The sequence below is a fragment of the Phyllobates terribilis genome, unplaced genomic scaffold, assembly GCF_046119375.1.
Source record: "Phyllobates terribilis strain yellow unplaced genomic scaffold, ASM4611937v1 Scaffold_5__5_contigs__length_657084704, whole genome shotgun sequence".
Classification (NCBI taxonomy): Eukaryota; Metazoa; Chordata; class Amphibia; order Anura; family Dendrobatidae; genus Phyllobates; species Phyllobates terribilis.
In genome coordinates, this window is record NW_027362765.1 from 323,676,936 (window position 1) to 323,702,308 (window position 25,373).

At 43.0% G+C, this 25,373-nt stretch overlaps 1 long non-coding RNA gene across 1 annotated transcript in view; it reads left to right on the forward strand.

Annotated features, from left to right (window-relative positions):
• Window positions 1–25,373, forward strand: part of LOC141273139 (uncharacterized) — an 85,490-nt gene that overhangs the window by 2,346 nt on the left and 57,771 nt on the right. The window contains exons 2-3 of the long non-coding RNA XR_012322067.1: window positions 6,782–6,939; window positions 7,123–7,282. This is a non-coding gene — a long non-coding RNA (uncharacterized lncRNA). The remainder of the gene's footprint in view (window positions 1–6,781; window positions 6,940–7,122; window positions 7,283–25,373) is intronic.

The window sequence follows — 25,373 nt, forward strand, 5'->3', positions numbered from 1 at the left end:
ATAGCGCCGCTCGCTGGCAGTAACACCAGCGCAGGGTATTTACAAAGACATATTTTTATCATAAAAATATATTGGCCTATTTTCAATAGTAGTGGACAACCCCTTTAACAGGCATCATAACTACAAGATTATTCTTTTGTTTCTCTCACTGAGAGCGATCAGACTTTACCCTCACGCTACATCATGATCTGTGACACCACTCACTCTATTGCTGTACAGTTCCCTTTATACTAATGTAACATTATCTGTTACTGATTTCTACAGCTCTGCCACCCCCATATCTGTGAATGTTCCCTGCACTTTAACCCCTTTATGACGCGGTCAGTAATAGTACGTCCATGTGCCCTGGGCCAATTGTACCAGGGACGTACTATTACTGACCGGCGATCGGACCCACACACAGGCTGTGCAGGCGCGATCGCCACTAGGAGTCAGCTGATTCTGACAGCTGACACCTGGCACTCCACGATCAAAGTAACTTGTGTCTGCAGGGCTGACAGGTCATAATGTACAGCAGTGACCCTGCACTGCTATACATTATAACTGCAATCAGACTGCAGAAAATGAAAGTCCCATAGTGGAACTAAGTAAAAAAAAAAAAAGCTGTAAAAATATAAAAAAAAATAATTATATATATGTGACATACTGATAGGGAATTTAGATTGCGAGCTCCAATGGGGACAGTGCCCTTAATGTCAGTAAAGCGCTATGGAATTAATGGTGCTATATAATGGTGTGACCGCGACCAATCTGCAAAGCGGTGTTTAATTTTGGCGCCAAAATTACTGATTGGTCGCGGCCGCGACCAATCAGCGAATTGTATTAGTGAGGATCGGGGAGCGGCGCTGCCTGTGCAGGTACTTCCGCTGCGAGCAGGCGGGAGATGACCGGCTGCTGGCAGCAGAAGTATCCCGACCGGCGGCGCCGCTCCCCGGTCCTCCCTTCACACTTGCCGCCTGGAGGTCAGCGGCGCCGCCGGTCGGGGTACTTCTGCTGCGAGCAGCCGGGAGAAGACTGGCTAGCGCCGGTCATCTCCCGGCTGCATCGCCGCTGACCTCTGTGCAGAGCTTTGTTTAAATTTGGCGCCAATATCGCTGATTGCTAACCAATGTTTAAATTTGGCGCCAATATTGCTGATTGCTAAGCGACCGGCGGCTGCGACCAATCAGCGAATCTTATTAGTGAGGATCGGGGAGTGACGCTGCCTGTGCGAGTACTTCCACTGCGAGCAGCCGGGAGATGACCAGCTGTTCGCAGCAGAAGTATCCAGACTGATGGCGCCGCTTCCCGGTCCTCCCTTCACACTTGCCGTCGGGAGATCAGTGGCCCTAGGCGCTGATCTCCCGACGGTAGCCGCATGGAGAGGGGTCTATATATATAATATATACATACATACACACACACACACACACACACACACACACACACACATACATACATACATACATACATACATACATACATACATACATACATACATACATACATACATACACATATATATACATACACACACACACGCACGCACGCACGCACACACACACTGTGTTCCAAATTATTATGCAAATAAAATTCTCAGATTTTCCCAAATTACCTATATGAATTGCAGTCATTGTAATTTTCCAGTCAAATAACTATTAGACTACAATTGAAAGGTTTTTGTACAAACTGCCTATGATAACAGTATATTTTTAAAAAATAAAAAACTCAAACTGCACTCAAAATGCATGTTCCAAATTATTATGATATATTAGAAAAACCCGGCACTCAAGATTTTAGTGAAAAATTATATAGAGTTTTTAAGAAGTAGGTACAATAAAATTGACAAACGTTTCGGTCCCTCGGGACCTTCATCAGTGTACAAGGTAAGGGTCATGAGGGTGGATAAAGTCCACTACGGCTGCTGAACTGAAAACTGTTAATGTATACTTTGGAGTATAAATCAGAGATGGTATGTTCGTGGCAATGGCTATGGTGTCCTGACCTGTAGAACGCGGTGTCCACCATTGAACAAGCGGTGGACACCGCGTTCTACAGGTCAGCACACCACAGCCATTGCCACGAACATACCATCTCTGATTTATACTCCAAAGTATACATTAACAGTTTTCAGTTCAGCAGCCGTAGTGGACTTTATCCACCCTCATGACCCTTACCTTGTACACTGATGAAGGTCCCGAGGGACCGAAACGTTTGTCAATTTTATTGTACCTACTTCATTAAAAACTCTATATAATTTTTCACTAAAATCTTGAGTGCCGGGTTTTTCTAATATATTGTATTCGGCTTGGTACCCTACCCGTGCACCAAGTATTAATCAGGAGTGCGATAGTTTTTGTCTTTTCCAAATTATTATGCACAGCAAAGTTTTCAACCTTTTTCATTTTAATAAAGAACAAAAAAATGGTCATTTTTGAAATTATAATCATTAGCAGGTTATTACAAACTGAAATCAAACAGTTTTCAACTCAAAACTTTATTCTAGGTGATGTTACATTTTCACATAGGACCCCTTGTTCGAAAGGAGCTTCTGAACTCTCTCGTCCATTGAATTTGTCAGGTTTTGGATGGTTTCTGCTTCAATTGTTTTGCATGAGGACAGAATACCCTCCCAGAGCTGTTGCTTAGATGTGAACTGCCTCCCGCCATCATAGACACTCCTTTTGATGATGCTCCAGAGGTTCTCAATGGGGTAGAGGTCAGGGGAGCATGGGTGCCACACCATAAGTTTGTCCCCTTTTATGCCCATAGCAGCCAGAGATGCAGATGTGTTATGTGCAGCATAATATATATATTATATATATATATATATATATATATATATATATATATATATATATATATAAATATCTCACACACACAGAAATAAATATTATGAAAACAAACAATAGAAGTACACATATTTGGTATCGCTGCATCCAGAGCGTCCTGACCTATAAAACTGTCCCACTAGTTAATCCCTTTAGTGAACACCGTAAAAAACATAAATAAAAGGTGACGAAAAAAAATGGTGCTTTATCATACCGCTGAACAAAAAGTGGAATAAAATGTGAGCAATAAGATGAATATAAATAAAAATGGTACCGCTGAAAAGTCATCTTGCCCCACAAAAACAATCCGCCATACAGCTCCATCAGACGAAAAATAAAAAAAAGTTATAGCCAGGACTGTGGAGTTCGAGTTGATATAAAATGGACCGACTCCGACTCCTAAAATATATAATAAATTGGGTACAGTAGTTCAATTCAGTTTGCGGGAGTATTTTTTCATAAGAATTTGGGAAAAATCTGAAATGTCCTATAAATGTCTGTCCTATTCCTGATCTAAGGGTCTAGACCAGGGGTCTCAAACACGCGGCCTGCGGGCCGCATGCGGCCCCTCCGGCTGCTTCTTGCGGCCCGAAGGCACAGACCCTGTAATGATCGCGGCTCCCTCCAGCAGCCGCCGACATCAGCGCTGTAGTCCAGTGTATTGCCGCGCAGAGACCGGCTCTCTGCACAGCAATACAAGTGCCAGCCGCCGGCCTATCAGAGGCCCGCAGCTGACCTAGGCGCATGGCAGTGACGTCATAACGCAGAGGTCAGCTGCTGGCCTCTGATAGGCCGGCGGCTGACACTGGTATTGCTGTGCAGAGAGCCGGTCTCTGCGCGGCAATACACTGGACTACAGCGCTGATGTCGGCGGCTGCTGGAGGGAGCCGCGATCGTTTCGGGGTCTGTGCCTGCGGGCCACAGGTGCAGAAAGGACGCCGAGGGAACGGAGGACAGGTGAGAATCTTTTTTTTTTTTTTCTGTCATGTGAAATACAGCACAGGGGACCTGTGCTCAGTATGGGGGGGGGCACTGTGCGCAGTATGGGGGGACAGGGACCCTGAGCGCTGTATGTGGGGAAGGGGACCCTGTGCGCAGTATGGAGGGACGGGGACCCTGTGCGCAGTATTGGGGGGACGGGGAACCTGTGCGCAGTTTTAGGGGGACGGGGACCCTGCGCGCAGTATTAGGGGGACGGGGACCCTGTGCACAGTATTAGGGGGACTTGGACCCTATGCACAGTATTGGGGGGGGCCTGGATGGGGGACATGTCTGCAACATGGTGACCAGGATGGGGGGACCATGTCTGCAATATGGGGGACCATGTCTGCAATATGGGGGACCTGGATGGGAGACCATGTCTGCAATATGGGGACCATGTCTGCAATATGGGGGACCTGGATGGGGGACCATGTCTGCAATATGGGGGACCTGGATGGGAGACCCTGTCTGCAATATGGGGGACCTGGACGGGAGACCCTGTCTGCAATATGGGGGACCTGGACGGGAGACCATGTCTGCAATATGTGGGACCTGGACGGAAGACCATGTCTGCAATATGTGGGACCTGGATGGGAGACCATGTCTGCAATATGTGGGACCTGGAGGGGAGACCATGTCTGCAATATGGGGGACCTGGAGGGGAGACCATGTCTGAAATATGGGGGACCTGGAGGGCAGACCATGTCTGAAATATGAGGGAACTGGAGGGGAGACCATGTCTGCAATATGGGGGACCTGGAGGGGAGACCATGTCTGCAATATGGGGGACCTGGAGGGGAGACCATGTCTGCAATATGGGGGACCTGGAGGGGAGACCATGTCTGCAACATGAGGACCAGTTCAAAAGGTGTATAGAAAATAAAATGGTATCACTAAAAATGTCACTTTGTCATGCAAATAATGCAGCTGAGTTTGAGACCCCTGGTCTAGACTTTTAGCTGAGATGAATCTGTGCTGCAGTAAATTGATCACTTAAACATGAGCCGTGTATGAGGGAGTCGGAGTCGTGAAGTCGGAGTCTGAGGTTTGGCTTACTGACTCCACAGCCTTGGTTATAGCTCTCAGAATAAAGTAATGCAAAAAATGTTTTTTTCTATAAAATAGTTTTTATTGTGTAAAAGCACCAAAACAAAAACAATATAAATGCAGTATCTCTGTAAACGTACTGACCCGAAGAATAAAGCTGCCTCATCAATTTTGCCACACGCAGAACGGCGTAAAAAAAAAAAAAAAAAAACAGAATTGTTGGTTTTTGTTTATTTTGCCTTGGTTTTGGGTTGGGGTTACGTTTGTGTTGGGGTTGAGATTTTTTCAAAAGTAAAGAAAAAAAAATGCCGATATGGCGACTAGTGTTGAGCGCAAGTGCTTGTTACTTGAGCTTGCATCGGGTGCTCGGGTATGCACTGAGTATCGCGGGTGCTCGAGTGACATGCTCGAGTCCCCGCCCCCCAGTGTTTTGCGGCTGTTATACAGCAAAAAAATAATAATAAAACACATGCAAGGATTGCCTGCCAAACACGAGCAATCCACGCATGTTTTTTTTGGGTGTCTAACAGTGAAACATGCGGGGCGGAGACTCAAGCATGTCACTCGAGCACCCGCGATTCTTGGTGCATACCCGAGTACCTGATGCAAACTCAAGTAGTGAGCATTTGCGCTCAAGACTAATACAACTTATTCAATATGATGGCCTAATGTTATCAAATTCTGTGTCGTACCGCTGGGTTCAAAATATTCACTATACCCCTTGATAAAATCCCTGAGGGGTCTAGTTTCCAAAATGGGGTCACATGTGGGGGGTTTCCACTGTTTAGGCGCATCAGGGGCTCTCCAAACGCGACATGGCATCCGCTAATTATTCAAGCAAATTTTACATTCATAAAGTCAAATGGTGCTCCTTCCCTTCCGAACCCTGCAGTGCACCCAAACAGTGGTTTTCCCCCACATATGGGGCATCGGTGTACTAAATTGCACAACAAATTTTGGGGTCCATTTTTTCCTGTTACCGTTGCGAAAATAAAAATATTTGGGTCTAAAATAAAAATTTTCTTTTCTTCCACATTCCAAAAATTCCTGTGAAGCACCTGAAGGGTTAATAAAGTTCTTGAATGTGGTTTTGAGCACCTTGAGGGGTGCAGTTTTTAGAATGATGTCACTTTTGGGTATTTTCTGTCATAAAGACCCCTCAAAGTGACTTCAAATGTGATGTGGTCCCTAAAAAAAATGGTTATGTAAATTTTGTTGGAAAAATGAGAAATCGCTTGTTAACTTTTAACCCTTATAACTTCCTAACAAAAAAAAATTTGGTTCCAAAATTGTGCTGATGAAAGGTAGACATGTGGGAAATGTTATTTATTAACTATTTTGTGTGACATAACTTTCTGATTTAAGGGCATAAAAGTTTTAAAATTGCAAATTTTTCACCAAATTTCCGATTTTTTCGCTCAAATAAATGCCTGTCATATCAAAGAAATTTTACCACTATCATGAAGTACAATATGTCACGAAAAACATTCTCAGAATCAGAAGGATCCGTTGAAGCGTTCCAGAGTAACTACCTCATAAAGTGACAGTGGTCAGAATTGTAAAATTTGGCCCGGTCATGAAGGTGAAAACAGACTCACAGATGTTAAGTTTCAAACTTTTATAAATTTTGCTTAGAGGTGTTGCCCTGGACATTTGTAATATGGCATGGAGTCTAACATCTAGAATGGAACGCTAACAGTGTGTAATGTATTCTCGGATAGGATTCAACTGTTTCTGCAATCCCAGCATTCAGCAACACGCCTTCTGCTTCTCATTTTAGACTATTGAGAAAAGCGGAATAGGAACGTGCTTGGCTCATGGCTGCAAGTATGCATCTAGGAGTAGTTCTGAGATTGTTGAATCTTAGCAGTGAGTACATTATACACTGTACCAGCAAACTGCATTCCTTCCCATAAATGACTTTGTTTTTTTCTGTTTTGCAGATTTTGAATAGACGGATGAACTTGATATTTTGTGGAGCATCAACTCTTTGGGCAGCTTTATTTCCAGTGACACAACATAGGATGGAGAAATTTCATTTTGGTTCCTGGCTTGAGCTGTTGCAACTGGAGTGTGATCGCGTTCGTTCATAGCTAAACAGGTGCAACTATCACACCAGCATCATGCATGAGTCAAGATAACTGTTGGCCAACAGCTATCTAACATGGTCGGCTTTGGATCCTAGTAATGTTCCACAACCACCGGAGCACAGTGTTTTTTGCCAGGAAACTGTATGCCTTCCCAAAAATGACATTATTGTGTTTTTTTTTATGTTGTTTTGCAGATTTTGAGTTCACTCACAAGCGTGATACTTTGTGGAGCAGCAACTCTTTGAGCAACTTTAATTCCAGTAACACAACATAGGACGGATATCTTTCATTCTTGGCTCCTGGCTTGAGCTGTTGCAACCTTAGCTAGTAACGGGAAGGGCTCTAGCTAAACAGGTACCTTTGATCATGCATGTGTCTAGGGGAGTCTAGATAACTGCAGGCTAAACATGCTTTTGGCCAACAGCTATCAAACTAGTAATATGCTAATTAGTCTGTACTAGCCCCAGCCTCTCCCGCTGTAATTACACCCTTGTAGCATCATTGACATAGTCACTGTCCCGGTCAAAGCTTCAGTGCAGGACACTGCTGCCGCCCCCGATTTCCTGCTCTAAAGCTATGACTTGAACAGTGAAGAAAATGTAAATAATGCCCAAGACGGAATGATTACAGCAATTTAGATGTGGACTAGTCTGGAGGATTAGATGCCCCACTGGGCTACTACAGGCTAATTAACATATCACTAGTGGCAATATAAAACTTTTTGCTGCACATTGCAAGAAACTTTTAAAGCCGTGAGGACTTCATTAAAATGCAGTAATAGGGCTGTCAAGAGTAATTGTTGACTCACCTACCTGACCCAAGTCCACATCATTTGCTGACTTTAGATGGTTGTCCATGACTTTAACATTGATGGTCTATTCTTAGGATAGGTCATCAATGGCTGATCAGTAAGACAAACTGCTGTAGCGGTTTTAATCCCCCTCTTGAAATAAGGCACATTATGTCATATAGTGTTAAAATAGATATTAGGTAGTTTTCCTGCTTGGCAGAACATTTTATGTTATCCTTTTGAAGGTGGCAATGGCACCTAAGTAACTTACTACAATTGCTCTTTTTACAGTAATTTTATGCTGTTTATTTTCCCTGTAGATTGCTATGGTTTATATCTAATCTATCCGAAGGTGTCAATACATTTGCTATGATTGTACTTGTGAAGACCCGGGGTCTTCCGTGAGCATAATACTACTTAGACAACACCGGGTGTGGGTAAAACAGTGTGGCATTATTTTATTTAACCACCAAACAGACAATAAACACATAGAACAGTCCCAGCAAATACCCAAGATGGTACAAAATTACACACTCACCCTTCCGCTGGCCCGCCGGGAATAGAACAGCTGCGACTATAGGACTTCCAGGGCAAACTACCTCAACCAGTGGCCCCCCTCTTTTGGCGGGCCCCCACAGAGAAAAGGTAGAGGAAAGCTTAGGAAGCTAGCAGTCCATCGAGGTACAAGGCCAGGAGACCCAAGGGTCCCACCATGGCTTCTCCGAGAGTTTCCATGGAGCCAGATTGACTGGCTGGTCCCAATCTGGCTTCTCCAAATGTCTCCATGGATTCCAGGACCTGGAGGGTCCCACCTGTGAACCCCAAACAACATATCCATGGGGCCAGGTGACCTCGTTGTCCCAACCTGGTTTCCCCAAATGTATCAATGAGTTTTTGATCTGTATCCTTCCAGTCAGGGCCGTGTACCCTTAGGCTGGAATCCTTTAGAATCCAAATCCGTGTCTCTCTGGATGGAGCCATGCTACCAAGCTCCTGTCCTGAAGAGTCGCTCTGATCTTTGATTTTCTGAACTTACTTGCAGCACGATTGAAATCCTTTTTTATATTTCACATTTGTCCTTTCAAGCCATCATTCACAGGTCAGGCGGGAAGGTGCATGGCTCAGGTCTCCTTGTTTGAGCATTTAATAAATTTGCATAGTTGGTATTCCCCTGCTCTTTAAATCAACAATTAGCTGGCTTAGTGCAATATATAATTAGCATATTAACAAACATTATTGTTCCCAGACCAAGAGAATTCAACATTCAGCTTTATACAAATACCAGTATGTCCTTCTTGACCAGCCCAAAAAACACATACATTCAAAAGTCAACACAATAGTGTAATTCTCTTGGACTAACAAATCTAGACGTCTGGCTAATTAACATTAGAAGCTGTGTCGTCACAGTACTGTTTACATTTTATGCTGTTTTCCTACCTGTTACTAGATGTAAAATTTTAAGGTGTTGTCTGGTTAAAACAAGTATCACCTATCTGCCAGATAGCTGATAACTTGGTGATAAGTGGGTGTCCAACCACTGGGACCTGCAGAAATTGGCAGAATGGAGAATTTTTTAAGCTGTTACAAAATGGAGTGGCAGGTTAGATGCCCCACTCATTCTCTATGGGGCTGATTAAAAACGAAAAATGAGCTCAGCAGCTTAATAGAGAATGAATAAAGCAGTGGCCAAACATGCGCTACACTGCCGCTACATTGTAATGGGGTGACTACCCAGTGATCAACAAGTATCGCCTATCCTGTGGTGATAACCTATTTTCATTGGACAGCCCCTTTAAACTTGTTAGTGGCACTGCCACCTTTTGAGTGACTTTTATTTTAGTTGCACTATACACAACAATTTTATGCTGTTTTTTTACATGTGTTTTTTTTTTTTTTTTTTTTTTAGCAGGAACTCTGTCAGCACAGAATGACTGTTCAAACTAAGTCCCGCTACTGGATGCTTCATGGCAGGACCATTCATTTAAAATTTGCTTGTTTCCTCTTAATCTCCACCCCCTCTTCTTTGATTGACAGCTCTGGCTTCACAGGGCCAGAGAAGGGTGGAGATAGATGGAAACCAAGCAGAGAAGGTGTACTTAGTTGATTGGCCGCTTCCTGAAGCACCAAGCGCTTGTACTTGGTTTGTACAGTCATTCTGTGCTGATAGTCCCTTTAAAGAGGTTGTCCATGAATTTAACATTGATGGCTTAGCCTTAGGATAGGTCATAAATGTCTGATCGGTGGTGGTGAGATACGAGGCTCACTCCCTGATCAGCTCGGTGTTGGCGGCCACTGGAACTGCTAATTTACTTAGCTGCTAAGTCTACTGTATAGTGGCGATGGCCGGGTATTGCATATCCACCTCCTATTGATTTGAATGGGAGACTGATGTGCAGTACCTGGTACAGCCAATACACAGTGGAGGGAGCAGCTCTGTAACTGGTCAGTTCTGGCCACCGCCAACACCGAGGACAGCTGATCAGCAGGGGTGCCGAGTGTCTCACCACCACCAATCCTAAGGCTAGTCCATCAATGTCAAAGTCGTGAACAACCTCTTTAAACCTGTCCTACATGCAATACTACCTCAATGATTTTTACTATACTAACTAAAGTTAATATGTAACTAGTGTTGCATGCCATATTCTGTTTGACTTGCTGGGAATTGTAGTGCTGTGCACAACCAGCAGGAAAAGTTGGCAGCATATAGACATTTTTGTCCCAAGCTAAGTTGAAATAAACTAATTTTACTATTCAATATGCTTTGCTTACGTACTTTAATCTGCATGAGTGTGGTGCACATATCCTAGTTACTCTGTAAGAGCCAGGCCTGTAACTGTCTCCAAGTATTTACATTTAACAATTAGAATCTTAGGCTATGTGCACACGAAGCGATTTTAATGCGTTTTTGCGGCGTATTTTCACTGTGAAAACGCATTAAAATCGCTTGTAATAAATAGGTCTGCCATTTACTGCAATGCAAATCCGCATGTGCTGTGCACATCTTTTGAAGATTTCCGCTGCGAATTCGCATTGCGGTAAAACCTACAGCAAGACCAATTCTAGTGCGATTTCGCTGTGAAATCGCCACCATTGACTTGCGTTGGACCGCATAAGATTCGCATGACTACATGTACTACATGACTACTCTCCTCCAGACCCGGGTACCATAGTAAGTAAAAAAAAATTAAAATAAAAAATAACCTTATACTCACCTTCTGATGGCCCCCGCTCTGCTCCCGGCGTCGCTGCTGGCTCTGTGGTGGGCACCGATAATGTAAAAGGACCTTCCATGACGTCAGCGGTCATGTGACAGGTCATGCGTCCGCTGACATCATGGAAGGTCCTTTTACATTACAGGTACTCGCCACGGAGCCAGCAGCGACGCTGGGAGCAGAGCGGGGGCCATCAGAAGGAGAGTATAAGGTTATTTTTTATTTTTTACATTCTAATTCTTTTTTTTTTTTTTTTTACATTATGTTGGTCACACAATATAAATCCATGCCAGTTGCATGGATTTATATAGTGTGACCAACTTGTCAAGCACTTTTCAAGTGATGCTAAAATCGCTTGGAAAAGCACTTGACAAAACCATGCGAAATCGCATGTGAAGAACGCTTCACATCCGCATGTCCCTGGCAGGAAAACGCATGTACAATCCGCATGTACAATCCGCATGTACAATCCGCATGTACAATCCGCATGTACAATCCGCATGTACAATCCGCATGCGTTTTTTCTGCCAGAGAAATGCAGAAACGCTCAGAAAAAATCCGGAGCTTTCTGCATCGTGGGCACATAGCCTTATACAGCGCCAGCACATATCACATCTAATTCTAATTCAGAAAGGACATGTACAAACAATATCAGATATTAGAAAGTAACAGAGGTCAATTATAGAAACGAGGAGTGAGCGGCCTGTGCAAATGAGCTTACAATCTTAGGACATGGCAATGCTAAAAAGCAGTCTACTGCTTCACTAGATGCCTATACAGGTGAGTAATGAGGCCCTGGCTTTACAGTCAACGGACTGGAGTGTTAACAGTGGGAAGTGGCAAGAACAGACGTTTTTTTTGCCAAAAGAGCCGGCTCTTTTTAGTGAGTGGAGCCGAGTGAGCCGGATCACCAAAAAGAACCGGACTGCTCATCACCAAGTAGCAGGGAGGACCCATGTATTATAGACACTGGTGGGAGGGGAGAAGCCTGGAGGCAGCGGCATGTCACATAGATGATGCACCAGTATGGAGAATATACCGTTCTCATTATTCCTCATGTCTAGCTTCCTGCATACAGCTCATTAGTCCCCCTCCATGTATAATGCCTACATGCTGTATATGTATCTTTCTGGTATCAGACACCATGTTATCAGTGCTGTATACAGATACTGCTCTGTGCACGTTATTAGTCCCCCTCCATGTATATAGCCTACATGCTGTATATGGATCTTTCTGGTATCAGACACCATGTTATCAGTGCTGTATACAGATACTGCTGTTTGCAGGGTATTAGTCCCCCTCCATGTATATAGCCTATATGCTGTATACTGATCTATGATCTCTCTGGTATCAGACACCATGTTATCAGTGCTGTATACAGATACTGCTGTGTGCAGGGTATTAGTCCCCCTCCATGTATATAGCCTACATGCTGTATACTGATCTATGATCTCTCTGGTATCAGACACCATGTTATCAGTGCTGTATACAGATACTGCTGTTTGCAGGGTATTAGTCCCCCTCCATGTATATAGCATACATGCTGTATACAGATACTGCTGTGTGCAGGTCATTAGTCCCCCTCCATGTATATAGCCTATATGCTGTATACTGATCTATGATCTCTCTGGTATCAGACACCATGTTATCAGTGCTTGTATACAGATACTGCTGTGTGCAAGTCATTAGTCCCCCTCCATGTATATAGCCTACATGCTGTATACTGATCTATGATCTCTCTGGTATCAGACACCATGTTATCAGTGCTGTATACAGATACTGCTGTGTGCAGGGTATTAGTCCCCCTCCATGTATATAGCCTACATGCTGTATACTGATCTATGATCTCTCTGGTATCACACACCATGTTATCAGTGCTGTATACAGATACTGCTGTGTGCAGGGTATTAGTCCCCCTCCATGTATATAGCCTATATGGTGTATACAGATACTGCTGTGTGCAGGTCATTAGTTTCCCTCCATGTATATAGCCTATATGCTGTATACTGATCTATGATCTCTCTGGTATCAGACACCATGTTATCAGTGCTTGTATACAGATACTGCTGTGTGCAGGGTATTAGTCCCCCTCCATGTATATAGCATACATGCTGTATACAGATACTGCTGTGTGCAGGGTATTAGTCCCCCTCCATGTATATAGCCTATATGCTGTATAGTGATCTATGATCTCTCTGGTATCAGACACCATGTTATCAGTGCTGTATACAGATACTGCTGTGTGCAGGGTATTAGCCCCCCTCCATGTATATAGCCTATATGCTGTATACTGATCTATGATCTCTCTGGTATCAGACACCATGTTATCAGTGCTGTATACAGATACTGCTGTGTGCAGGGTATTAGTCCCCCTCCATGTATATAGCATATATGCTGTATACTGATCTATGATCTCTCTGGTATCAGACACCATGTTATCAGTGCTGTATACAGATACTGCTGTGTGCAGGGTATTAGTCCCCCTCTATGTATATAGCCTATATGCTGTATACTGATCTATGATCTCTCTTGTATCAGACACCATGTTATCAGTGCTGTATACAGATACTGCTGTGTGCAGGGTATTAGTCCCCCTCCATGTATATAGCCTATATGCTGTATAGTGATCTATGATCTCTCTGGTATCAGACACAATTTTATCAGTGCTGTATACAGATACTGCTGTGTGCAGGTCATTAGTCCCCCTCCATGTATATAGCATTCATGCTGTATACAGATACTGCTGTGTGCAGGGTATCAGTCCCCCTCCATGTATATAGCCTATATGCTGTATACTGATCTATGATCTCTCTGGTATCAGACACCATGTTATCAGTGCTTGTATACAGATACTGCTGTGTGCACGTAATTAGTTCCCCTCCATGTATATAGCCTACATGCTGTATACTGATCTATGATCTCTCTGGTATCACACACCATGTTATCAGTGCTGTATACAGATACTGCTGTGTGCAGGGTATTAGTCCCCCTCCATGTATATAGCCTATATGGTGTATACAGATACTGCTGTGTGCAGGGTATTAGTCCCCCTCCATGTATATAGCCTATATGCTGTATACTGATCTATGATCTCTCTGGTATCAGACACCATGTTATCAGTGCTTGTATACAGATACTGCTGTGTGCAGGGTATTAGTCCCCCTCCATGTATATAGCATACATGCTGTATACAGATACTGCTGTGTGCAGGGTATTAGTCCCCCTCCATGTATATAGCCTATATGCTGTATAGTGATCTATGATCTCTCTGGTATCAGACACCATGTTATCAGTGCTGTATACAGATACTGCTGTGTGCAGGGTATTAGCCCCCCTCCATGTATATAGCCTATATGCTGTATACTGATCTATGATCTCTCTGGTATCAGACACCATGTTATCAGTGCTTGTATACAGATACTGCTGTGTGCAGGGTATTAGTCCCCCTCCATGTATATAGCCTACATGCTGTATACAGATACTGCTGTGTGCAGGGTATTAGTCCCCCTCCATGTATATAGCCTATATGCTGTATACTGATCTATGATCTCTCTGGTATCAGACACCATGTTATCAGTGCTTGTATACAGATACTGCTGTGTGCAGGGTATTAGTCCCCCTCCATGTATATAGCCTATATGCTGTATACTGATCTATGATCTCTCTGGTATCAGACACCATGTTATCAGTGCTGTATACAGATACTGCTGTGTGCAGGGTATTAGTCCCCCTCCATGTATATAGCATATATGCTGTATACTGATCTATGATCTCTCTGGTATCAGACACCATGTTATCAGTGCTGTATACAGATACTGCTGTGTGCAGGTCATTAGTTTCCCTCCATGTATATAGCCTATATGCTGTATACTGATCTATGATCTCTCTGGTATCAGACACCATGTTATCAGTGCTTGTATACAGATACTGCTGTGTGCAGGGTATTAGTCCCCCTCCATGTATATAGCCTATATGCTGTATACTGATCTATGATCTCTCTGGTATCAGACACCATGTTATCAGTGCTGTATACAGATACTGCTGTGTGCAGGGTATTAGTCCCCCTCTATGTATATAGCCTATATGCTGTATACTGATCTATGATCTCTCTTGTATCAGACACCATGTTATCAGTGCTGTATACAGATACTGCTGTGTGCAGGGTATTAGTCCCCCTCCATGTATATAGCCTATATGCTGTATAGTGATCTATGATCTCTCTTGTATCAGACACCATGTTATCAGTGCTTGTATACAGATACTGCTGTGTGCACGTTATTAGTTCCCCTCCATGTATATAGCCTATATGCTGTATACTGATCTATGATCTCTCTTGTATCAGACACCATGTTATCAGTGCTGTATACAGATACTACTGTGTGCAGGTCATTAGTCCCCCTCCATGTATATAGCCTATATGCTGTATAGTGATCTATGATCTCTCTGGTATCAGACACAATTTTATCAGTGCTGTATACAGATACTGCTGTGTGCAGGTCATTGGTCCCCCTCCATGTATATAGCATTCATGCTGTATACAGATACTGCTGTGTGCAGGGTATCAGTCCCCCTCCATGTATATAGCCTATATGCTGTATACAGATCTATGATCTCTCTGGTATCAGACACCATGTTATCAGTGCTTGTATACAGATACTGCTGTGTGCAGGGTATTAGTCCCCCTCCATGTATATAGCCTATATGCTGTATACTGATCTATGATCTCTCTGGTATCAGACACCATGTTATCAGTGCTGTATACAGATACTGCTGTGTGCAGGGTATTAGTCCCCCTCCATGTATATAGCCTATATGCTGTATACTGATCTATGATCTCTCTGGTATCAGACACCATGTTATCAGTGCTTGTATACAGATACTGCTGTGTGCAGGGTATTAGTCCCCCTCCATGTATATAGCCTATATGCTGTATACTGATCTATGATCTCTCTGGTATCAGACACCATGTTATCAGTGCTGTATACAGATACTGCTGTGTGCAGGGTATTAGTCCCCCTCCATGTATATAGCCTATATGCTGTATAGTGATCTATGATCTCTCTGGTATCAGACACAATTTTATCAGTGCTGTATACAGATACTGCTGTGTGCAGGTCATTAGTCCCCCTCCATGTATATAGCCTATATGCTGTATACTGATCTATGATCTCTCTGGTATCAGACACCATGTTATCAGTGCTTGTATACAGATACTGCTGTGTGCAGGGTATTAGTCCCCCTCCATGTATATAGCATTCATGCTGTATACAGATACTGCTGTGTGCAGGGTATCAGTCCCCCTCCATGTATATAGCCTATATGCTGTATACAGATACTGCTGTGTGCAGGGTATTAGTCCCCCTCCATGTATATAGCATACATGCTGTATACAGATACTGCTGTGTGCAGGGTATTAGTCCCCCTCCATGTATATAGCATACATGCTGTATACAGATACTGCTGTGTGCAGGGTATTAGTCCCCCTCCATGTATATAGCATACATGCTGTATACAGATACTGCTGTGTGCAGGGTATTAGTCCCCCTCCATGTATATAGCCTATATGCTGTATACTGATCTATGATCTCTCTGGTATCAGACACCATGTTATCAGTGCTTGTAAACAGATACTGCTGTGTGCAGGGTATCAGTCCCCCTCCATGTATATAGCCTATATGCTGTATACTGATCTATGATCTCTCTTGTATCAGACACCATGTTATCAGTGCTGTATACAGATACTGCTGTGTGCAGGTCATTAGTCCCCCTCCATGTATATAGCCTATATGCTGTATACTGATCTATGATCTCTCTGGTATCAGACACCATGTTATCAGTGCTGTATACAGATACTGCTGTGTGCAGGTCATTAGTCCCCCTCCATGTATATAGCCTATATGGTGTATACAGATACTGCTGTGTGCAGGTCATTAGTCCCCCTCCATGTATATAGCCTATATGCTGTATACTGATCTATGATCTCTCTGGTATCAGACACCATGTTATCAGTGCTGTATACAGATACTGCTGTGTGCAGGGTATTAGTCCCCCTCCATGTATATAGCATATATGCTGTATACTGATCTATGATCTCTCTGGTATCAGACACCATGTTATCAGTGCTGTATACAGATACTGCTGTGTGCAGGTCATTAGTTTCCCTCCATGTATATAGCCTATATGCTGTATACTGATCTATGATCTCTCTGGTATCAGACACCATGTTATCAGTGCTTGTATACAGATACTGCTGTGTGCAGGGTATTAGTCCCCCTCCATGTATATAGCCTATATGCTGTATACTGATCTATGATCTCTCTGGTATCAGACACCATGTTATCAGTGCTGTATACAGATACTGCTGTGTGCAGGGTATTAGTCCCCCACTATGTATATAGCCTATATGCTGTATACTGATCTATGATCTCTCTTGTATCAGACACCATGTTATCAGTGCTGTATACAGATACTGCTGTGTGCAGGGTATTAGTCCCCCTCCATGTATATAGCCTATATGCTGTATAGTGATCTATGATCTCTCTTGTATCAGACACCATGTTATCAGTGCTTGTATACAGATACTGCTGTGTGCACGTTATTAGTTCCCCTCCATGTATATAGCCTATATGCTGTATACTGATCTATGATCTCTCTTGTATCAGACACCATGTTATCAGTGCTGTATACAGATACTACTGTGTGCAGGTCATTAGTCCCCCTCCATGTATATAGCCTATATGCTGTATAGTGATCTATGATCTCTCTGGTATCAGACACAATTTTATCAGTGCTGTATACAGATACTGCTGTGTGCAGGTCATTGGTCCCCCTCCATGTATATAGCATTCATGCTGTATACAGATACTGCTGTGTGCAGGGTATCAGTCCCCCTCCATGTATATAGCCTATATGCTGTATACAGATCTATGATCTCTCTGGTATCAGACACCATGTTATCAGTGCTTGTATACAGATACTGCTGTGTGCAGGGTATTAGTCCCCCTCCATGTATATAGCCTATATGCTGTATACTGATCTATGATCTCTCTGGTATCAGACACCATGTTATCAGTGCTGTATACAGATACTGCTGTGTGCAGGGTATTAGTCCCCCTCCATGTATATAGCCTATATGCTGTATACTGATCTATGATCTCTCTGGTATCAGACACCATGTTATCAGTGCTGTATACAGATACTGCTGTGTGCAGGGTATTAGTCCCCCTCCATGTATATAGCCTATATGCTGTATACTGATCTATGATCTCTCTGGTATCAGACACCATGTTATCAGTGCTGTATACAGATACTGCTGTGTGCAGGGTATTAGTCCCCCTCCATGTATATAGCCTATATGCTGTATAGTGATCTATGATCTCTCTGGTATCAGACACAATTTTATCAGTGCTGTATACAGATACTGCTGTGTGCAGGTCATTAGTCCCCCTCCATGTATATAGCCTATATGCTGTATACTGATCTATGATCTCTCTGGTATCAGACACCATGTTATCAGTGCTTGTATACAGATACTGCTGTGTGCAGGGTATTAGTCCCCCTCCATGTATATAGCATTCATGCTGTATACAGATACTGCTGTGTGCAGGGTATCAGTCCCCCTCCATGTATATAGCCTATATGCTGTATACAGATACTGCTGTGTGCAGGGTATTAGTCCCCCTCCATGTATATAGCATACATGCTGTATACAGATACTGCTGTGTGCAGGGTATTAGTCCCCCTCCATGTATATAGCATACATGCTGTATACAGATACTGCTGTGTGCAGGGTATTAGTCCCCCTCCATGTATATAGCATACATGCTGTATACAGATACTGCTGTGTGCAGGGTATCAGTCCCCCTCCATGTATATAGCCTATATGCTGTATACTGATCTATGATCTCTCTGGTATCAGACACCATGTTATCAGTGCTGTATACAGATACTGCTGTGTGCAGGTCATTAGTCCCCCTCCATGTATATAGCCTATATGCTGTATACTGATCTATGATCTCTCTGGTATCAGACACCATGTTATCAGTGCTGTATACAGATACTGCTGTGTGCAGGTCATTAGTCCCCCTCCATGTATATAGCCTATATGGTGTATACAGATACTGCTGTGTGCAGGTCATTAGTCCCCCTCCATGTATATAGCCTATATGCTGTATACTGATCTATGATCTCTCTGGTATCAGACACCATGTTATCAGTGCTGTATACAGATACTGCTGTGTGCAGGTCATTAGTCCCCCTCCATGTATATAGCCTATATGGTGTATACAGATACTGCTGTGTGCAGGTCATTAGTCCCCCTCCATGTATATAGCCTATATGGTGTATACAGATACTGCTGTGTGCAGGGTATTAGTCCCCCTCCATGTATATAGCCTATATGCTGTATACTGATCTATGATCTCTCTGGTATCAGACACCATGTTATCAGTGCTGTATACAGATACTGCTGTGTGCAGGGTATTAGTCCCCCTCCATGTATATAGCATATATGCTGTATACTGATCTATGATCTCTCTGGTATCAGACACCATGTTATCAGTGCTGTATACAGATACTGCTGTGTGCAGGTCATTAGTTTCCCTCCATGTATATAGCCTATATGCTGTATACTGATCTATGATCTCTCTGGTATCAGACACCATGTTATCAGTGCTTGTATACAGATACTGCTGTGTGCAGGGTATTAGTCCCCCTCCATGTATATAGCATACATGCTGTATACAGATACTGCTGTGTGCAGGGTATTAGTCCCCCTCCATGTATATAGCCTATATGCTGTATAGTGATCTATGATCTCTCTGGTATCAGACACCATGTTATCAGTGCTGTATACAGATACTGCTGTGTGCAGGGTATTAGTCCCCCTCCATGTATATAGCCTATATGCTGTATACTGATCTATGATCTCTCTGGTATCAGACACCATGTTATCAGTGCTTGTATACAGATACTGCTGTGTGCAAGTCATTAGTCCCCCTCCATGTATATAGCCTACATGCTGTATACTGATCTATGATCTCTCTGGTATCAGACACCATGTTATCAGTGCTTGTATACAGATACTGCTGTGTGCAGGGTATTAGTCCCCCTCCATGTATATAGCCTACATGCTGTATACTGATCTATGATCTCTCTGGTATCACACACCATGTTATCAGTGCTGTATACAGATACTGCTGTGTGCAGGGTATTAGTCCCCCTCCATGTATATAGCCTATATGGTGTATACAGATACTGCTGTGTGCAGGTCATTAGTTTCCCTCCATGTATATAGCCTATATGCTGTATACTGATCTATGATCTCTCTGGTATCAGACACCATGTTATCAGTGCTTGTATACAGATACTGCTGTGTGCAGGGTATTAGTCCCCCTCCATGTATATAGCATACATGCTGTATACAGATACTGCTGTGTGCAGGGTATTAGTCCCCCTCCATGTATATAGCCTATATGCTGTATAGTGATCTATGATCTCTCTGGTATCAGACACCATGTTATCAGTGCTGTATACAGATACTGCTGTGTGCAGGGTATTAGTCCCCCTCTGTGTATATAGCCTATATGCTGTATACTGATCTATGATCTCTCTTGTATCAGACACCATGTTATCAGTGCTGTATACAGATACTGCTGTGTGCAGGGTATTAGTCCCCCTCCATGTATATAGCCTATATGCTGTATAGTGATCTATGATCTCTCTGGTATCAGACACAATTTTATCAGTGCTGTATACAGATACTGCTGTGTGCAGGTCATTAGTCCCCCTCCATGTATATAGCATTCATGCTGTATACAGATACTGCTGTGTGCAGGGTATCAGTCCCCCTCCATGTATATAGCCTATATGCTGTATACTGATCTATGATCTCTCTGGTATCAGACACCATGTTATCAGTGCTTGTATACAGATACTGCGGTGTGCACGTTATTAGTTCCCCTCCATGTATATAGCCTATATGCTGTATACTGATCTATGATCTCTCTTGTATCAGACACCATGTTATCAGTGCTGTATACAGATACTACTGTGTGCAGGTCATTAGTCCCCCTCCATGTATATAGCCTATATGCTGTATAGTGATCTATGATCTCTCTGGTATCAGACACAATTTTATCAGTGCTGTATACAGATACTGCTGTGTGCAGGTCATTGGTCCCCCTCCATGTATATAGCATTCATGCTGTATACAGATACTGCTGTTTGCAGGGTATCAGTCCCCCTCCATGTATATAGCCTATATGCTGTATACTGATCTATGATCTCTCTGGTATCAGACACCATGTTATCAGTGCTTGTAAACAGATACTGCTGTGTGCAGGGTATCAGTCCCCCTCCATGTATATAGCCTATATGCTGTATACTGATCTATGATCTCTCTGGTATCAGACACCATGTTATCAGTGCTGTATACAGATACTGCTGTGTGCAGGTCATTAGTCCCCCTCCATGTATATAGCCTATATGGTGTATAGTGATCTATGATCTCTCTGGTATCAGACACCATGTTATCAGTGCTGTATACAGATACTGCTGTGTGCAGGGTATTAGTCCCCCTCCATGTATATAGCCTATATGCTGTATAGTGATCTATGATCTCTCTGGTATCAGACACCATGTTATCAGTGCTGTATACAGATACTGCTGTGTGCAGGGTATTAGTCCCCCTCCATGTATATAGCCTATATGCTGTATACTGATCTATGATCTCTCTGGTATCAGACACCATGTTATCAGTGCTTGTATACAGATACTGCTGTGTGCAGGGTATTAGTCCCCCTCCATGTATATAGCCTATATGCTGTATACTGATCTATGATCTCTCTGGTATCAGACACCATGTTATCAGTGCTGTATACAGATACTGCTGTGTGCAGGTCATTAGTTTCCCTCCATGTATATAGCCTATATGCTGTATACTGATCTATGATCTCTCTGGTATCAGACACCATGTTATCAGTGCTGTATACAGATACTGCTGTGTGCAGGTCATTAGTTTCCCTCCATGTATATAGCCTATATGCTGTATACTGATCTATGATCTCTCTGGTATCAGACACCATGTTATCAGTGCTTGTATACAGATACTGCTGTGTGCAGGGTATTAGTCCCCCTCTATGTATATAGCCTATATGCTGTATAGTGATCTATGATCTCTCTGGTATCAGACACCATGTTATCAGTGCTGTATACAGATACTGCTGTGTGCAGGTCATTAGTCCCCCTCCATGTATATAGCCTATATGCTGTATACTGATCTATGATCTCTCTGGTATCAGACACCATGTTATCAGTGCTGTATACAGATACTACTGTGTGCAGGTCATTAGTCCCCCTCCATGTATATAGCCTATATGCTGTATAGTGATCTATGATCTCTCTGGTATCAGACACAATTTTATCAGTGCTGTATACAGATACTGCTGTGTGCAGGTCATTGGTCCCCCTCCATGTATATAGCATTCATGCTGTATACAGATACTGCTGTGTGCAGGGTATCAGTCCCCCTCCATGTATATAGCCTATATGCTGTATACTGATCTATGATCTCTCTGGTATCAGACACCATGTTATCAGTGCTGTATACAGATACTGCTGTGTGCAGGGTATTAGTCCCCCTCCATGTATATAGCCTATATGCTGTATACTGATCTATGATCTCTCTGGTATCAGACACCATGTTATCAGTGCTTGTATACAGATACTGCTGTGTGCAGGGTATTAGTCCCCCTCCATGTATATAGCCTATATGCTGTATACTGATCTATGATCTCTCTAGTATCAGACACCATGTTATCAGTGCTGTATACAGATACTGCTGTGTGCAGGTCATTAGTCCCCCTCCATGTATATAGCCTATATGATGTATACAGATACTGCTGTGTGCAGGTCATTAGTCCCCCTCCATGTATATAGCCTATATGGTGTATACAGATACTGCTGTGTGCAGGGTATTAGTCCCCCTCCATGTATATAGCATACATGCTGTATACAGATACTGCTGTGTGCAGGGTATTAGTCCCCCTCCATGTATATAGCCTATATGCTGTATTCTGATCTATGATCTCTCTGGTATCAGACACCATGTTATCAGTGCTGTATACAGATACTGCTGTGTGCAGGTCATTAGTCCCCCTCCATGTATATAGCATACATGCTGTATACAGATACTGCTGTGTGCAGGGTATTAGTCCCCCTCCATGTATATAGCCTATATGCTGTATACTGATCTATGATCTCTCTGGTATCAGACACCATGTTATCAGTGCTGTATACAGATACTGCTGTTTGCAGGGTATTAGTCCCCCTCCATGTATATAGCCTATATGCTGTATACTGATCTATGATCTCTCTGCTATCAGACACCATGTTATCAGTGCTGTATACAGATACTGCTGTGTGCAGGGTATTAGTCCCCCTCCATGTATATAGCCTACATGCTGTATACTGATCTATGATCTCTCTGGTATCAGACACCATGTTATCAGTGCTGTATACAGATACTGCTGTGTGCAGGTCATTAGTCCCCCTCCATGTATATAGCCTATATGGTGTATACAGATACTGCTGTGTGCAGGTCATTATTTCCCCTCCATGTATATAGCCTATATGCTGTATACTGATCTATGATCTCTCTGGTATCAGACACCATGTTATCAGTGCTTGTATACAGATACTGCTGTGTGCAGGGTATTAGTCCCCCTCCATGTATATAGCATACATGCTGTATACAGATACTGCTGTGTGCAGGGTATTAGTCCCCCTCCATGTATATAGCCTATATGCTGTATACTGATCTATGATCTCTCTGGTATCAGACACAATTTTATCAGTGCTTGTATACAGATACTGCTGTGTGCAGGGTATTAGTCCCCCTCCATGTATATAGCCTATATGGTGTATACAGATACTGCTGTGTGCACGTTATTAATCCCCCTCCATGTATATAGCATACATGCTGTATACTGATCTATGATCTCTCTGGTATCAGACACCATGTTATCAGTGCTGTATACAGATACTGCTGTGTGCAGGTCATTAGTCCCCCTCCATGTATATAGCCTATATGGTGTATACAGATACTGCTGTGTGCAGGGTATTAGTCCCTCTCCATGTATATAGCATACATGCTGTATACTGATCTATGATCTCTCTGGTATCAGACACCATGTTATCAGTGCTGTATACAGATACTGCTGTTTGCAGGGTATTAGTCCCCCTCCATGTATATAGCCTATATGCTGTATACTGATCTATGATCTCTCTGGTATCAGACACCATGTTATCAGTGCTGTATACAGATACTGCTGTGTGCAGGGTATTAGTCCCCCTCCATGTATATAGCCTATATGCTGTATACTGATCTATGATCTCTCTGATATCAGACACCATGTTATCAGTGCTGTATACTGATCTATGATCTCTCTGGTATCAGACACCATGTTATCAGTGCTGTATACAGATACTGCTGTTTGCAGGGTATTAGTCCCCCTCCATGTATATAGCCTATATGCTGTATACTGATCTATGATCTCTCTGGTATCAGACACCATGTTATCAGTGCTGTATACAGATACTGCTGTGTGCAGGTCATTAGTCCCCCTCCATGTATATAGCCTATATGGTGTATACAGATACTGCTGTGTGCAGGTCATTAGTTCCCCTCCATGTATATAGCCTATATGCTGTATAGTGATCTATGATCTCTCTGGTATCAGACACCATGTTATCAGTGCTTGTATACAGATACTGCTGTGTGCAGGTCATTAGTCCCCCTCCATGTATATAGCCTATATGGTGTATACAGATACTGCTGTGTGCAGGGTATTAGTCCCCCTCCATGTATATAGCCTATATGCTGTATACTGATCTATGATCTCTCTGGTATCAGACACCATGTCATCAGTGCTTGTATACAGATACTGCTGTATGCAGGATATTAGTCCCCCTCCATGTATATAGCCTATATGCTGTATACTGATCTATGATCTCTCTGATATCAGACACCATGTTATCAGTGCTGTATACTGATCTATGATCTCTCTGGTATCAGACACCATGTTATCAGTGCTGTATACAGATACTGCTGTGTGCAGGATATTAGTTCCCCTCCATGTATATAGCCTATATGGTGTATACAGATACTGCTGTGTGCAGGGTATTAGTCCCCCTCCATGTATATAGCCTATATGCTGTATACTGATCTATGATCTCTCTGGTATCAGACACCATGTTATCAGTGCTGTATACAGATATTGCTGTGTGCAGGTCATTAGTCCCCCTCCATGTATATAGCCTATATGGTGTATACAGATACTGCTGTGTGCAGGTCATTAGTTCCCCTCCATGTATATAGCCTATATGCTGTATACTGATCTATGATCTCTCTGGTATCAGACACCATGTTATCAGTGCTTGTATA